The sequence below is a fragment of the Triticum urartu genome, chromosome 4A, assembly GCF_056163025.1.
Source record: "Triticum urartu cultivar PI428250 chromosome 4A, HENAU_Tu73, whole genome shotgun sequence".
Classification (NCBI taxonomy): Eukaryota; Viridiplantae; Streptophyta; class Magnoliopsida; order Poales; family Poaceae; genus Triticum; species Triticum urartu.
Window position 1 is genome coordinate 709,261 of NC_141876.1, and position 12,725 is coordinate 721,985.

Genomic DNA, 12,725 nt, shown 5'->3' on the forward strand with positions numbered 1-12,725 from the left:
GAGAATAGCCTGAACTCGTTCAGGGTTGACGGCAATACCATCCTTGGAGATGACATGCCCAAGATAGGTTACTTCGGGGAGCCAGAATTCACACTTGGAATACTTAGCATACAGTTGATGCTCTCGAAGTTTTTCCAGCACAAGACGAAGATGTGCAGCATGTTCTTCTTCGTTCTTGGAAAATACAAGGATATTGTCCAGATAAACCACGACAAACTTGTCGAGGTAATCCATGAATATATAGTTCATCAGACGAGAGAAGGTGGCGGGAGCATTCGTTAAGCCGAATGACATGACGGTGTACTCGTATGATCCATACCGGGTCACGAAGGCGGTTTTTGGGATGTCCTCCTCACGAACACGGATCTGGTGGTAACCCAACCTCAAGTCGAGTTTGGAGAACACTGATGAGCCAGCCAGTTGATCATAAAGATCATTGATCCGGGGAAGAGGATATTTATTCTGAATGGTAGCTTGGTTTATAGGACGATAGTCTTGGACTAATCGGTTTGTCCCATCCTTCTTCTTAACAAAGAGAGAAGGTGCTCCCCAAGGAGAGCAACTTGGGCGAATGAAACCTTTGACAAGAGATTTGTCGATTTCCTCCTTAATCTCAGTGAGTTCATGCAGCGGCATCTTGTAGGGTCGTTTAGCTATAGGGGTAGTGCCGGGTTTCAAGTCGATGATGAATTCGATAGCTCTAGCAGGGGGAATCCCTGGAAGTTCTTCTGGGAAGACATCTTGGAATTCACGAACGATGGGAATGTTTCCAATGCCCTCGAGTGGTGCAGCGTTCAACGCATTCAAGCCATAAAGACGTGCCTCGGCGTTCTGAACTAGATGAGCTTGGGAAGGAATTATTTCATCAGTAGGGTGTAGCAGATGGACGACCTTAGTGGCGCAAACTATAGAAGCAGTATGCGCTTTCAACCAATCCATTCCCAGAATGAGGTCGATGCTACAGGACTTCAGTACGATGGGAGAGGCAAGGAATTCCAGTCCTTCAATTTCAACGGGAACATCGTGACTAACCATAGAGGTTTGACACTGGCCCGCAGGACTGTGTACCACAATCGCAGTGTTCATCTCTTCGTATTTAATGCCATGCATGAATGCAAACTCAGCTGATATGAATGAATGCGATGCTCCCGTATCAAATAAAACAGATGCTGGTACTGAATTTACGAGGAGTGTACCCATCATGGTAGCAGGCTGGTCTAGAACTTCATTGAGATCAACGTGGTTGGCATGAACACGACCATAAGACTTGGCATTGTTGTTGCGAGGCTGGTTGCTTCCACGGCCAGCTGTGGGGAGGGCCAGTTGATTCTTGTTCTGATTGCAATCCCTAGCACGGTGACCTGGCTGACCACACTTGTAGCAGAGACCATTATTGGGAGTGGGAACAGGAGCTTGTGGTGGTGGAGCTGGAAGACTTGGCTGCCTAGTTGGAGGAGCAGGTAGACGAGGTGCAGCATAGGTCTGCCTTGGGGCAGGTGCATTCGGCCGGTACATGCTGTAGGGAATCCATATCTTGCGCTTCTGCGAAGACGGGCCGGAAGATGAGCCCGTGTCACGGTTGCGCCTATGAGAGCACTAGTATTCCTGCAGACCAGTTTCGACATTGATGGCTTTGTTCACCAGAGTGGCGAAATCAGCAAAGTCATGCACTAGAAGTGCGAGCTTGATGTCAGCCTTAAGGCCATCACGGAACTTCTCCTGTCTGCGTGCATCAGTTGCAATGTCCTCTTCAGCATAGCAGGACAAGTCCAGAAACTCCCGCTGGTAAGATTCCACAGTTTTGTTGCCTTGGGTGAGGTTGCGGAACTCACGCTTCTTCCGGTCCATGACTCCCTGAGGAATGAAGCGAGCACGGAAGGCAGCTTGGAAGTCTGGCCAGGTGATGATTGTTCCAGCTGGCAGAGTACGCCTGTGGCTGTCCTACCATTGAGCCGCGGGTCCTTTCAGGAAGAAGGAAGCAAAGGTGACATAGCTGGCAGGCGCTACATCAGCGGACTCCATCTCATAGGTGATGTCACGGAGCCATTCGTCAGCATCCAGAGGCTGAGTTGAGCTGTGGTACACGATTGGGTTGAGGCGCATGAAATCCTGCAGAGTCACTTGGGTTGGCTGCTGGTTCATATTGGGGCGAGGAAACTGAGCCATAATATTCTCCATGAACTGACGATTCAGCTCAAATGTTGCATCATCCCAACCATGTACGCAGGCGGTGGTGGGGCGTTGCCACCACGACCACGACCACCTGGTCTAACCATCCTGCTAATATGTAACAGTGGTAGTTCAGCATTGAGAAATTTGCAAAGACAAGAATCATTCATGATGAAACATGCACAACGAAAGCAGCACGATAGATACTACATAGTAGTCAGCATATCTTACAAAAGAGATCAGGAATAGAGTTTGTTACATAGTGTTCAGTACATAGGCTAAGACATCATAGGCGGCACACAGGCTCGCGGCGAATGCATCTAACACTAATAAGCAAGTCTACGTCAGTCCCATGCGGTACTGCGGAGGTAGGTGTAGCCCGACAGCTGGTAGTGACGCGAAGGGAAGACCTCCACGCGAGTAGCCTGGGGTCCGCGGATACTCTGGTGCGGAACCCGATGCGCAGGTGGCAGGAGAGGACCCAATGCAGGAGAGTAGCCTCCCACATCTGGCCAGCCGACGCCCTGGGGCATCACGGTCCAGGCAGGGTAGATCGCAGAACGCGACAGATCACGAGAGCGGACAGAGGGGTGCAACAGCGTCAGAGCATGATACAGGTGCTGACGGGTGGTGTACAACTCGTGGCGAAGAGCTCGGTTAGCTCTATCCAGCCCATCAGCATGCAGAACCAGGTTCTGATGGTAGAAGAGCTCTCGGGTGACAGTGGAGTAGGCAGCAGTGTAGTATCCCTCCGTACCAACATCGGATGCGATAGCAATGTGCCTGAAGGGGGAGGTGTCCAACTCCTGATACTCTCCACGAAGACGTGTCAGAGCAACATAAGCAGCATCGTGGACCGCCATATCGATAGTCACTCCAACACCATGAGCAGTGTGCAGCACAGTAGTGGATTCATACTCTCGAGAGTAGAGGTGGACGATGGCACGGTACTGCTCTTGGTTGAAGTCCTGATACTCCTCATAGACGGTGTACTCAGGGTGCCAGCGATAACCCAGATAGGTCATCATCTCAACCAACATAGCAGGTGATCCTGAGGCACCAATGGCCGTCGTGTGGTGCACGACCTGCCTCGTGGGTTCCATCTGAAAGCAAGGATGTTTTCACAGGAGTCAAATGACAATGTGGATAATGTTCAAGTACTACTCTAAAGAATAACTAGGGCTTATGCAACTTTGGGGTGAACATGGTCACGGGATCCTAGTGTTAGAGTTAGCAAAATCGTTTAACCCGAGTAGGAGAGAGTTCAGAGTCCAGAGTAAGGATCGAGGAGTAAAAGATCCTAATACCACCCAGATGGCGACGTGGGCCCGTAAGGCACACAACCATGTTAGTAAAAGTTTTGTAATGTCTAGACTCAACTTCGGCCAAGGAGTGTGGAAGGGGGATTCCTACAGGCAGTCGGCTCTGATACCAACTTGTGACGCCCCCGATTCAACCGTACACTAATCATACACGCAAACGTGTACGATCAAGATCAGGGACTCACGGGAAGATATCACAACACAACTCTACAAATAAAAATAAGTCATACAAGAATCATATTACAAGCCAGGGGTCTCAAAGGCTCGAATACAAGAGCTTGATCATAGACGAGTCAGCGGAAGCAACAATATCTGAGTACAAACATAAGTTAAACAAGTTTGCCTTAAGAAGGCTAGCATAAACTGGGATACAGATCGAAAGAGGCGCAGGCCTCCTGCCTGGGATCCTCCTAACTACTCCTGGTCGTCTTCAGCGTGCAGCACGTAGAAGTAGGCACCTCCGGTGCAGTAGGAGTCATCATCGACGGTGGCGTCTGGATCCTGGGCTCCAACATCTGGTTGCGACAACCAGGTAGAAGGGATAGGGGGAAAAGAGGGAGAAAGCAACCGTGAGTACTCATCCAAAGTACTCGCAAGCAAGGAGCTACACTACATATGCATGGGTAAATGTGTAAAGGACCATATCGGTGGACTGAACTACAGAAAGGCAGAATAAGAAGGGGATAGCTAATCCTGTCGAAGACTACGCTTCTGGCCACCTCCATCTTGCAGCATGTAGAAGAGAGTAGACTGAAGTCCTCCAAGTAGCATCGCATAGCATAAACCTAACCGATGATCCTCCCCTCATCGTCCTGTGAGAGAGCGATCACCGGTTGTATCTGGCACTTGGAAGGGTGTGTTTTATTATGTATCCGGTTCTACTTGTCATAAGGTCAAGGTACAACTCCAAGTCGTCCTGTTACCGAAGATCACGGCTATTCGAATAGATTAACTTCCCTGCAGGGGTGCACCACATATCCCAACACGCTCGATCCCATTTGGCCGGACACACTTTCCTGGGTCATGCCCAGCCTTGGAAGATCAACACGTCGCAGCCCTACCTAGGCAAAACAGAGAGGTCAGCACACCGGTCTAAATCCTATGGCGCAGGGGTCTGGGCCCATCGCCCTTTGCACACCTGCACGTTGCGAACGCGGCCGGAAGCAGAACTAGCCCCCTTAATACAAGAGCAGGCTTACGGTCCAATCCGGCGTGCGCCACTCAGTCGCTGACGTCACGAAGGCTTCGGCTGATACCACGACGTCGAGTGCCCATAACTGTCCCCGCGTAGATGGTTAGTGCGTATAGGCCAGTAGCCAGACTCAGATCAAATACCAAGATCTCGTTAAGCGTGTTATTTTGAAATAACCGCGAACGCCGAGCAGGGCCAGGCCCGCCTCTCTCCTAGGTGGTCTCAACCTGCCCTGTCGCTTCGCCACAAAGATCCACACAGAGGGCCGTTGGGACAAAGGTCCTTTCAGCCCCCAATCCGTGGATCACTCGCGGGTGCTCCACAAGCCGACCCGTCTTTAGTCACCACATGTATCCTGTATAAAGTATATAGTATATACCCGTGATCACCTCCCGAGTGATCACGGCCCGATAATATAGCATGACAGACGGACAAGAATGTATGGCCACTGATGATAAACTAGCATCCTATACTAAGCATTAGGATTGCAGGTAAAGGTATCAACAGTAGCGGCAAGGACAGGCTATGCATCAGAATAGGATTAACGGAAAGCAGTAACATGTTACACTACTCTAATGCAAGTAGTAGGGAGAAGAGTAGGCGATATCTGGTGATCAAAAGGGGGGCTTGCCTGGTTGCTCTGGCAAGAGAGAAGGGTCGTCAACTCCATAGTCGTACTAGGTAGCAGCGGCGTCGGTCTCGGTGTCTAGCGGAAGAAGAGGGGGGAAGAAACAATGAATACAATGCAAACAGATGCATAATGATGCATGACAAGACAAGTAACGGTGCTAGGGGTGCCCTAACGTGGTATGAGGTGATACCGGTGAAGGGGGGAAACATCCGGGAAGGTATCCCCGGTGTTTTGCGTTTTCGGGCAAAGGAGTCGGAGGGGGAAAGTTACGAGTTTGATAGGTTAGGGAGGTGTGGCGGACGAACGGGTTGCGTATCCGGAATTGTCTCGTCGTTCTGAGCAACTTTCATGTACAAAGTATTTTCATCCGAGTTACGGATTAAAAGATATGATTTTCTAAAGTTTTTATTAATTTCTGATTTTAATTATTTATTTAAATCCAACATTATCCAAAACAGTGAATGATGACGCAGGCATGACATCATAGTGATGTCAGCAGGTCAACTGGTCAGTTGACCAGTCAAACCAGACAGGTGGGTCCAGTGGGACCCACATGTCATTGACAGGGTACTAACAGAGTTTTAAAACTAACTAAATAGGCTAATTAGTGGGTGGGGCCCGGTAGTCAGTGAGAGATTAGTGTTTAATTAATTAATTAGCAAATTATCTATTTAATTTTATTCGTTTTTGACATGGGGCCCGCATGTCAGTGGCAGTAGCTGCCACGTTAGCAGTTGATTGGGTCAACCCAGTCAACTAGGACCCGCAGGGCCCGCTGGCAGTGGCCTTGAGGTGGCCCCAGGCCAACCACGTAGGCGGCGGCCGGCGTTTGGCCGCCGGCGACGTCAGAACGCGGCGGGGGCTCCCGGGCCTCGTCGGGATTTCGCTACACGGCGCCGTTCGGCGCGCAGCTTGGTCCAGCCGAACGGCCACTCGATGCCGCGTCGAGTAGGGGTGGTGGTATGGCCGGACTTGGCCGGAATCGGCACTGGCGACGAGCAGAGGCGGCGGCGCGTATGGGTGCTCGACGGAAACGGCGCTATGGAGCAAGGTAGGCCGCGTGGGAGGGGGCGTTCGGTCGAGAGCGAGGAGCTGCATCGAACCGTGGCGGTGGCGTGGCCGGAGGAGGGCCGCAGTGTCACCGGTGACGAGCGGGGCGGACGCCGGCGTTTGGCCGCGGTGGGGAACGCCTATGCTGGCCACGGTAGGACCAACGGGTGGTCGCTCCGGGTTCCTACAGCGATGCTGAGCACGATAGGCATGAGCCCGGGACCAAATGGTCACCGGACGGCTGCCGGCGACGAGCGCGTGCGGCAATGCGCTCGGGCAAGTCGAGGGGGGGGGGCGTCTAACTAGCGAACGACGTCGAGAGAGAGAGGGGAGGGAGCGGGGGCTCACCGAGCGGCACACACAGTGGCCCTTGACGGCTTAGTAGCTGCAGAGGGCGTCGCCGGAGTTGGGGATGAGCGGCGGCGAGGCGGAGGAAGAAGACGACCTCGCCCACGACGCTGCGATGTTGCGGAGCTCGAACCAACGGTCGAGGACGACGAGGAGGGTGACGAGGGAGACCGGCGACACGTTGGCGTGGTGCGGGGAGGACGGTGGCCACGGCTACGTGACGGCCACGGCCATGGAGGCGCTCGGACAGGGCGGATCTGAGGAGCGAGACGGAGGCGGGGATCGAGGAGGAGAGCAGGGGGGCATGTGGGGAGGGGAGCCGAGGGGGCGCGGCGTCGGCGCCCTTATCCTCTCCAGGGGCCTGTAGCGGCGCGGGGCAGCGAGCTGGTCCGTCGGCGACGCGGGCGCGGTCGGACGAACAGTGGGGGGGGCGTGGGGAGGAGGTGACAGAGGTGGGGAGGAGGCAGCTGGGCCACCTGGGCCGGCCGGGTGCGGGGGAATGGGCTAAAGCCCAGGGGGGAGCTAGTGGGGTCTTTCTCCTTTCCTTTGGTTCCTTTTCTTTTCTTTTTTTTGTTTCTGTTTTGTATTTTCTTATATTTATTTCTTTTTCCTTTTCTGTTTTATTTAATTTAGGGCATTAGGTATTTTATAAAAATGTGTTTGTTGCACCATAATTACCATTGTAATATTCGGCAACCATCGAACAATTTTGTTTTAATTTTTGAAAACTTTTATTGTTATCATTAATTTGAATTTGAATTTCGAACGGTTTTGAATTATTGCGAGGATAGCAACAGTAACCGAGGTGTCATGGCACGATTAGCGTGGGATTACTGTAGCATGATTATCCGGGCGTTACAAAACTGAGCCATCATTCCTTCCATGAACTGGCGGTTCAGCTCAAATTGTTGCATCTTTCCAGCAAAGAATTCGGGCGGTGGTGGATCGTTGGCACCATGGCCAAGACTAGCGGGTCTAACCATCCTGCTAACATGTAACAGGGGGTAGTTCAGCATTGAGCGTTTGCAAAGACAAGGATCATTCATGATGAAACAAGCATAATCAACGAGGTACGATGGATATCACGTCGTTGTCATCACGACAGTGCGTGTACTATCCAGAATACTATTCTAAGGAAAAAAAGATCCTAATACCACCCATATGGCGACGTGGGCCCGTAAGACACACAGCCAATGGTAGTAAAAGTTTTTCAGTGAGTAGACTCAACTTCAGCCAAGGAGTTGGAAAGGGGGCTACCTACAGGCAGTCGGCTCTGATACCAACTTGTGACGCCCTTGATTCAATCGTACATTAATCATACACGCAAATGTGTACGATCAAGATCAAGGACTTACGGGAAGATAGCACAACACAACTCTAGACACAAATTAAAATAATACAAGCTTTATATTACAAGCCAGGGATCTCGAGGGCTCGAATACATAAGCTCAAAAAACACAAGAGTCAGCGGAAGCAACAATATCTAAGTACAGACATAAGTTAGACAAGTTAGCCTTAAGGAGGCTAGCACAAAAGCAACAACGATCGAAAAGGCAAGGCCTCCTGCCTGCGAACCTCCTAACTACTCCAAATTGTCATGCGGTCGTCATGTAGTAGTTGGCATCCTCCGGGTAGTAGTAGTCATCAGTGGCGTCGTCTGGCTCCTGGGATCCGTCATCTGGTCACAACAATCGGGTATGGGCGAAAAGAAGTAGCAAAGCAACCGTGAGTACTCATCCAAAGTACTCGCAAGACTTACAGCAGATCTAAACTAAGTATGCATCTGTATCAAAGGAATGGGTTGTATCTATGGACTAAACTGTAGAATGCCAGAAGGGAAGGGGAAAGCCTAGCCTATCGAAGACTAGCATCTTCTGGAAACCACCATCTTGCAGCAACAGGAGGGAGTAGAGTAGCATAAAGTAAAGTAGTAGAAGTGTTATCAACCTCGGCCAGAGATCCTTTCTCGAGTCCCTGCGAGAAAGCAATCCCAGAGCCATACTATCCAGTTATCATCTCATATCCAAGTCTCATCTCCATGTCTCATCTCAAGTATCCAGTTCTAGTTGTATCGATCGGGATACAACTCCAAGTGTCCGTTGCCGTAGGATAGGCTATCGATAGATGTTTTCTACCCTGTAGGGGTGCACCAACTTACCCACCATGCTCGATTAACTCTGACCGGACACACTTTCCTAGGTCATGCCCGGCCTCGGCCAAACAATAAGCCGCAACCCGACCTAGGCTTAATAGAGAGGCCAGCACGCCGGACTAAACCTATGCCCCCAGGAGTCATGGGCCATCTCCCCGGGAACTCCTGCACGTTGCGTACGCGGCCGGTGAGCAGACCTAGCTACCTCCTTCAACAAGGCAGGTGCTTATGCAGTCCAACCCGGCGTGCGCCGCTCAGTCGCTGACGTCTATTAAGCATCGGCTTATGTATACGACGCAGAACGCCCATACTATGCCCACGTGATGGTTAGTGCTATCAGGCCAGAGGCCCCTCGGATCAAATATCCAAACCATAGTGGATTAGGAGCACGCGGTAACGAGCAGAGACTCACGGTCGATGTGACCCCGTCGCCCCGTCTCGAGTAGTTGCGACAAGGGCTAAGAATGCCCGGCCACGCCTCGTAAGTATCTCGCGGGCACCTTCTAGGTCAACCCGACTCCACATCACTCGCTATTAAGCTCGCGCGAGTACCCCTCAGGTTCGACCCGTCTTTAGTAACATGGCTCAGTGTAAAGTCATAGTAACCATAGTAACTGTGTGTCTAACACCAAGGGGAAAAACCGAGGAATCACCCCCGGTGTATCCCACTTGATGTTATCATCAAGGTGAACGTAAGAGGATCCACCCTCGAGGTTCACACTTGAGGAGTTGCACGACAGAGTGGTAACGGAAGTGGTTAAGGAGGAAATCACACTCGATGACCTCGATTGTATAGCTACACTGCAGAGATCTCATCAGGAGTGATGTAAGAGGTTCCACCCTCGGGACTCGATAGTAACTCTGCAAAGTCGTACAACTAGCGGGGTGATGTGCGGTGTCGGCGAAGAAATAGTAAATACAGAGCAAACAATGCATCACAAGGCATAACATGACAACGGGCAGACCTAGGGTTTCCCTAACGTAGTACTACACGTTGCAGACGGAGGGGATAAACATCTGAGGATGAATTCCCGGCGTTAGGAGGATTCTGGACAGATGAAAGAGAGGGGACGGTTCCTTGTTCCGCATGCTAGGGGCATGTGACAGGTGAATGGACCGTGCATTTGGATTCGTTGGATTTTTCTGAGCAACTTTCATACAGAAAAAAAATTTCATCTGAGCTACGGTTTAATTTCTATGAATTTCTAAAGATTCAAGTATTTTCTGGAATTATTATTTAACAGAAATGAATTATCGCGCCAGCATGATGTATGTGTGCCGTCAACAGTCCAGAGCCCGGTTGACTGGTCAAAACTGACATGGGGGACCCACCTGTCACAGACAGTGGGATAAACAGAGTTCAAAGTAATCTAAATTTAGTTAGTAAAACTTCTGGGCCCACCTGTCAGTGTCTAATTAACTAAACTAATTAGGTTTATTTTTTTAAAAATGTTTGACTGACCTAATTAGGGGTGTGGGCCCCATTAGTCAGTGGCTGGGGAATAGTACCCTGCGTTAACCGTGGTCAACGCGGTCAAATAGAGGCACAGGGGCCCACTGTCAGCGGCTCTGGGCGGGCCCCATGCCATGCAAGGTCAGGGCTGGCGCCGGAGTAGCTCCGGCGAGCCTCCCGCGGCGGCGAGTTCGCCGGAGAGCGTCGGAATCGGGCTATGGGGATCGGCTCTGAGCGTGCGAGGGCATGTTCGAATGGTGAGGCTGGGCCGCATCCATCCGTGGTGGTGGCGCGGGCCAAAACGGCCGGAATCTTCACCGGCGGCGAGTGGAGGCGGTGGTGGCATTCAGGACATCGTTCGGATCACGCTACGGGGGTCGACGAGGTGGGCAAGCGGCACGGGCAGCTTTGGCGGGCTGCACTGAGCACGTTCCTGTGCTCAGGCGAGCATGGCAATGACGGCCGCCAACTGCTCGGCGGAGCTGAGCTCGGCCATGGCGGCGCGGTGGAGATGAACCCGGATACGCAGCCCGTTCGTCCGCCACGCATCCCTAGCATCGCGAACACGCAACTTTCCCCCTCCGGTTCGTCTGTCCGAAAACGCGAAACGCCTGGGATACTTTCCCGGATGTTTCCCCCCCTTCACCGGTATCATCACATACCGCGTTAGGGCACCTCTAACGCCGTTACCTGTCATGTCATGCATTTCTATGCATATGCCTGCTTAAATATTTATTGTTTCTCCCCCCTCTTCTCTTGATAGACACCGAGACCGACGCCGCTGCTACCCAGTACGACTACGGAGTTGACGACTCCTCTCTCTTGCCAGAGCAACCAGATATCGCCTACTCTCCTCTATACTGCTTGCATTAGAGTAGTGTAACATGTTACTGCTTTCGTTATTCCTATCCTGATGCATAGACTATCCTTGCTACTACTGTTGATACCTTTACCTGCAATCCTACTTGCTTAGTATAGGATGCTAGTATTTCCATCTGTGGCCCTACATTCTTGTCCGTCTGCTGTGCTATACTATCGGGCCGTGATCACTCGGGAGGTGATCGCGGGTTTATACTATGTACTTTATACTTGATACACGTGGTGATTAAAGACGGGTCGGCTCGTAGGAGCACCCGCAAGTGGAACTTTGAGGCGGAGTGACAGGGCAGGTTCAGACCACCTAGGAGAGAGGTGGGCCTGGCCCTGGTCAGCGTTCGCGGATACTTAAGACGCTTAACGAGATCTGGGTATTTGATCTGAGTCTGGCCATTTGGTCTATACGCACTAACCATCTACGCGGGAGTAGTTATGGGTATCCCGGCGTCGTGGTATCAGCCGAAGCCTTCGTGACGTCAGCGACTGAGCGGCGCGCGCCGGATTGGAACGTAAGCCTGCTCTTGTATTAAGGGGGCTAGTTCTGCTTCCGGCCGCGTTCACAACGTGTAGGTGTGCTAAGGGCGATGGGCCCAGACCCCTGTGCGCTTAGGTTTAGACCGGCGTGCTGACCTCTCTGTTGTGCCTAGGTGGGGCTGGGACGTGTTGATCTTTCGCGGCCGCTCATGACCCCGAAAAGTGTTTCCGGCCAAATGGGATCAAGCGTGTTGGGGTATGTGGTGCACCCCTGCAGGGAAGTTAATCTATTCGAATAGCCGTGATCTTCGGTAACAGGACGATTTGGAGTTGTACCTTGACCTTATGACAACTAGAATCGGATACTTAATAAAACACACCCTTCCAAGTGCCAGATACAACCGGTGGTCTCTCTCTCACAGGGCGACGAGGGGAGGATCATCGGTTAGGATTATGCTATGCGATGCTACTTGGAGGACTTCAGTCTACTCTCTTCTACATGCTGCAAGACGGAGGCTGCCAGAAGCGTAGTCTTCGAAAGGATTAGTTATCCCCCTCTTATTCTGGCATTCTGCAGTTCAGTCCATATATGATATCCTTACTCCATTTGATACCCATGCATATGTAGTGTAGCTCCTTGCTTGCGAGTACTTTGGATGACTACTCACGGTTGGTTTCTCCCCCTTTCCCCCCTTTTCCTTTCATTCTGGTTGTCGCAACCAGATGCTGGAGTCCAGCAGCCAGACGCCACCTTCGACGACGACTCCTACTACACCGGAGGTGCCTACTACTACGTGATTCCCGCTGACGACGACCAGGAGTAGTTAGGAGGATCCCAGGCAGGAGGCCTGCGCCTCTTTCGATCTGTCTCCCAGTTTGTGCTAGCCTTCTTAAGGCAAACTTGTTTAACTTATGTCTGTACTCAGATATTGTCGCTTCCGCTGACTCGTCTATGATCGAGCTCTTGTATTCGAGCCCTCGAGGCCCCTGGCTTGTAATATGTTGCTTGTATGACTTATTTTATTTGTAGAGTTGTGTTGTGATATCTTCCCGTGAGT